This window comes from Apium graveolens, chromosome 6 (genome assembly GCF_009905375.1).
Source record: "Apium graveolens cultivar Ventura chromosome 6, ASM990537v1, whole genome shotgun sequence".
Lineage (NCBI taxonomy): Eukaryota > Viridiplantae > Streptophyta > Magnoliopsida > Apiales > Apiaceae > Apium > Apium graveolens.
This window is the reverse complement of record NC_133652.1, coordinates 58,394,065-58,400,064: the sequence shown is the minus strand read 5'-3', so window position 1 is coordinate 58,400,064 and position 6,000 is coordinate 58,394,065.

The window sequence follows — 6,000 nt, the reverse complement described above, 5'->3', positions numbered from 1 at the left end:
AGGTAGATGATGTAAATGTTGCTCAATGCATCATTCTAGCTTCCATGAACATTGAGCTATAGAAGTAACATGAGCATATGGATGCTCACACTATCCTCATGCATCTATAAGAGTTGTATGATGTGGCAGGGAGGACAGCTCGATATGAGATATCGAAGGAGCTGTTCGGTTGTAGGATGTCTGAGGGATCATCTGTGAATGACCATGTACTTAAGATGATCAATTTGATTGAACGTCTTGGACAACTTGGTTTTGCCATGGATGGGGAGCTGAGCCAAGACTTGGTCTTGCAATCGCTTCCGAGTTCGTTCTCGTAGTTTGTTGTGAACTTTCATATGAATAAGTTGGATATCAGCCTGCCTGAACTCCACAACATGTTGAAGACTGCGGAATCGAATTTTCCCCCTAAGAAGAGTTCTGTTCTTCTAATTGGTGAAGGTTCCAATCCTAAAAAAAGGAAGAGGAACCCTTCCAAGAAGAAGAAAGTAGGTGAGAAAACGCCGATTCCACCAAAAGCTGAAGACCCCAAGAGCAAAGTTGTTTGCTTTCACTGTAACAAGGTGGGGCACTGGAAGAGGAACTGCAAGGTTTACCTTGCAGAATTGAAGAAGAAGAAGGTTAGTGAGACTACCGCTTCTGATTCAGGTATGTTCATGATGGAAGTGAATATGTCATTAAATCAAATTTCTACTTGGGTATTAGATACCGCCTGTGGTTCTCATATCTGCAATTTGTTGCAGGGACTAAGGAGAAGTAGGACTCTTGAGGAAGAGGAGGTGATTCTACTGATGGGAAATGGAGCAAGAGTTGCTGCTAAAGATGTAGAATCATTTCATTTACATATGCCTACGGGCAAGACTATTGTTTTAAATAATTTTTATTTTGTTCCCTCGATTGTGAGGAATATTATTTCTATTCCCATGTTAGACTTGGCTGGATTTTCATTTATTATTGAGAATAATGAATGTTCTATCCTTAGAGATAATGTTCTTTATGGACGTTGTAATTTTAAATAATGGTCTGTATGTATGTGACGTAGAGCATGATTTACTTCAGATTGAACAAACTAATAAAAGAAAACGAGATGATGAAAATCTGACCTATTTATGGCACTGTAGGCTAGGTCATATTAGTGAAAATAGACTTCGGACATTGCATAAGGAAGGGTTACTAGACCCATTTGATTTTGAATCATATCCTACATGCGAGTCTTGTCTATTGGGTAAAAGGACCAAATCTCCATTTAGTGGACATGGAGAGAGGGCTGCAGATTTGCTCGGATTGGTACACACAGATGTATGTGGACCAATGTCTACGCAAGCCATGGGAGGATTTTCGTACTTCATTACTTTCATAGATGATAGATCTAGATTCGGATATGTGTATTCGATGAAACACAAGTCTGAAGCCTTTGAAAACTTCAAAGAGTATAAGTATGAAGTGGAGAAACAAACCAAACATAGTATTATAATTCTTCGATTAGATCGAGGTGGTGAATACTTGAATGGAGAGTTTCTGGATTATCTCAAAGTAAATGGTATAGTCTCCCAGTGGACGCCTCCAGATTGGTATCTGAAAGGAGAAATCGAACTTTGTTAGACATAGTTCGGTCCATGATGAGCTATGTAAATCTTCCAGTATTCCTATGGGGTTATGCATTGGAAACCTCAGCATATTTACTGAATAAGGTGCCTTCCAAATCTGTTCCTCAAACTCCATATGAGATATGGAAAGAAAGGAAACCGAGTCTTAAACACGTTAAGATTTGGGGATGTCCAGCTTATGTCAAGAAAGTTGAACCAGATAAGCTGGAATATCGATCCGTAAAATGTAGTTTTGTGGGATATCCTAAAGAGATTTTAGGGTATTACTTTTACACCGATCATCGGGTATTTGTCTCCAGACATGCTACCTTCTTGGAAAAGGAGTTTATCCTTGAAGGAAACAGTGGGAGCAAAATTGAACTTGATGAAGTTCAAGAAGCACAAACTACTACGGATCAAGTGGAAACACCTGTTCTGACTGAACAACCTTCTGTGGAACAGCCCATTCGTAGGTCAGGGAGAGTGTCTCGCCAACCTGAGAGGTAATATGGCCTTGTCATTGAGAATGACAATGAGTTGTCGATCATTGATGATGACGACCCTGTGACCTATAATGAGGCTATAAGTAGTGTTGACTCAGAGAAATGGCATAGTGCCATGAAATCCGGAATGAAATCTATGTATACGGGATACAAAAGAATGATTAGAGCAGATGGCCAGGTGGAGACCTTTAAGGCCAGGCTTTTGGGAAAAGGATTCAAACAAAGGCAATGGATTGACTTTGATGAAACCTTTTACCTGTAGCCCTCTTAAAATCAGTTCGGATTTTGCTTGCGATTGCTGCTTACTACGACTATGAGATCTGGCAATTAGCCAGATGGTTTTCTTTCCAAGAGAAATGAAAACCTAGTGTGTAAGCTGCTGTGAACCATATGTGGTTTAAAGCAAGCTTCTCGTAGATGGAACATCCGTTTTGATGAGACAATCAAAGAGTTTGATTTTATGAAAAACGTAGATGAACCATGTGTCTACAAAAGGGTTAGTGGGAGCGCGATAACATTTCTTGTGTTGTATTGAATTAGAGTTGACACACATAATAACATAGTAGACCCACTCACAAAGCTATTTTATGAAAGTCACTTTGATCGTCATAAAGACAAGATGGGTATTAGATACCAGAGTGAATGGCTTTAGTACAAGTGGGAGATTGAAAGGAATATGTCTTAAGTCCAATCATGTATTAGGATTTAGAATAACTTTTTATGTAATCTGTTTTGATTTCATTGATATTAATAAAAGACTTGTTTTGTTTTTATTAAGGGCTCTATCTATTTAAGTGTTTAAATAAGATATACCATAGTTTAGAGTAAAGCTTTTATGGATTATGATGAGATCATAATAGTGAGACCCAAAAGATGATAACTCTAAACTTAAATAGTTCCTGGTCATAGGATTACTAACTGGTAATTAATAATCCGTAAAGATCGGTACATACTATGCTTGCTTCATTATGAAGGATGTCTGTTCTCATAGACATTTGTGTGGTGACACTATAGCTAGTATGTAGGTGCATATTATAGAATAAGTTCACTGAACATGACTCGCACAGCTGAACAACTGATGGAGTTCACTCACGTGTCAGCAGTTGTTCACATAGTGATAGTTGTACAAGTATCCTTAGACTTGAGGTCATCATAGTCATCTTGTGTACACTGAACTATGCTTTGGTTTAGTTCTTAGTCTTCAGGGACAATTATTAGGGCTCTACTGGGTATAGGAATTTGTGCACGAAGATAGTGTATGATCAATAAAGGATCTACCCCTTCCAGTGAAGGAAGCGAATGTTCAAGGCTGATCCACTTATGCTAGTTCAGGAATCTCTGGCCAGAGTGAATGAAATTAGAAAGGAGTTTCTAATTTCCATAGAACTAAGCATAGTCAATGGTAAGCAAGTGATTAAATTAGATAGGCTTGACACGAGATCCATGCCTTGTATTTAATCAGGACATTGTAGGGTAGAAGGAGTTTATTATACGGTAACTATTCACTGAATAGGTTCTTGGTATTCTAAGCAGTGAATTCATATTATCCGGATAGTCACGATATGCTGAGAAGTATCCCTCACGATGTAGAATAAATATGATTAATTAATTAATCATATTTAATAAATTAGAGAATATATATAAATAATGATAAAATAGTTTTATTATTATTTATTTCTACTACCGGCTTAATATTGAACCTACAGGGTCACACCATAAAAAGAGAATGATTTAATGGTGGAGGAATTAATTAATAATGGGTGATAATTATTTATTTATGAAATAAATAATTAATTGGCAAATTTAATAATTGATTAAATGAGATTTAAGTGATTATAAATTAATTAAGAAAAGTTCTTAATATTATTAATTAAGAATTTAATTTTTAGAAATTAAATCAAGAGAGAGAATTATTTCTAAAGTGTTTAGAAAAAGGATTAATAATTAAAAGGTGTTTTAATTATTAATGAGAATAATAAGTGGGTTAATAATAATAATATTTTATGGGAAAATTTCAGCTAAAAATTTTGCCTATAAATATACTATTATAAACCCTATTTTTATTCTAATCCGAACCCAAAAAAAAATTTTAGAAAAACCTAATTCTCTCCACCTCCTCCTCCTCCTTAACGTCGTTTTCTTGGTGGATACCGGTGGAGTGCTTCACGTTTGAGGAGCAGCTGCTAAGGATCTCCGATCGTTGATTTTGGATCGCTATTAAAGGTTAGTAATCGATTCATATGTTTTAATCACGATTTATATGCTTTTATTTGGATTTTATATGTGTAAAAGTGTTTTACCATGCATCCGCTGCGATTAAAAATCCAACAAGCCTTTCATTTGCCCCTCTTTGAGACAACCACTTTAGGAGATTCCTCCTCAGCTTTAAGAGCAACTGTCTTTGACTTTCTTCCATATAAATATAAATCAATAAGTATCAAATATTAATCAATAAAAATCTATATTATAAACAAATTAGATACATATAGAATAAACAAAATCAAATACAGATGATAAAAATCGTATAGATGAAATTGAAATTGTAATTATAATTTGGTGTATACAAATCTGAGTAACATACTAATTAAATGAGTAATGCTAACGATTTAAAAAAATACATGGCTTCTGTACATATACAAATGATACTGAGGAGAAGATTAGAATGAAATTATGAATTTAATTTTGAAATAGATGTCAGATATTCAATAGCAAAGCAATTGAAAATTATTCAAGATTGATTCTGATTTTTGAATTTGATTCTGATTGATATGGCATATATCAAAGAAAGAAGAAGATATTGATTATCAAGGAAAGTAGTAATGATTTTTGAATTTGAATTATTGTAAGCATGAATTGTGGATCTATAATTGATTTGGTATAATAATAAATCTATTTTCATAATATGTTTCATCTCTTTTAATATTGAAAAGTGATTTTTTAATAACTATAAATACCATTTAAGATGTGGATAGTACATGAATCTATGCATTTTTGTATAGGATTAGTTGATTTAGGAAAATGGGTCGACCCACTGGTCAAATTTCAATAATATGGGTCAAAATATTTACAAAAATGTCATTCTTAGTAGAAATTTTTGGGTCTCTTCACTAGTGCTCATTAAGATATAATAGATACATAAAGTTTGGGCATGAAGATTAAGAAAAAATATAATATTATGAGGAAAAGGTAAGAAACGTAACCTGCCCTTCTTAAATCGAGCTCTGATACCAAATTAAGTAACCAATCCATCTAAAATCTTAAACTGTTAGAGAAAGATCCAAACAGATTTTTACGCTTTAACAAATGTGAATATTATTTATTAATATTTATCTCTGCTAATATATTTAGCTGCTTAAATATATTACTTTACTCTAATTGTGTATCTCGGGACTATCTCCAGACCGTTCATTACCATTTGTTGCAGACCTTGTGCTTTTCCACAAATAGCACCATTTACACAAAACTTTTGAAAATCTTAATATAGTATAACCTCGATAATATAATACCTTTGGTACCATGAAAAAATAATAATTAATTAAAATATTAATATATCGATAATAATTTATTAATTTATCGATATATTAATAATTTATTAATTTATCAAAATATATTATTTAAAATTTTGTAACATATACAATTCTCATAATAATAATTTATTTTCATCTATTGAATACTTAAAATAACATTAAGAAATATTTATGAATTTAATTAAATTATGGGATGATGAACAAATTATTAGCGGTGTTCGGAAATAAGAAAGAAAATGAAGTTAATGAAGATGATTATACACAGTTGGAGTCAGTCTCACAAAAAGATGTCCTTAAAGCAACAATTACATTACGTAATTTCCTCTTGCAATATGAACATAGTACGCCAGATCTCCATAATGCATTAAAAAAGATTCAAAATAAAGT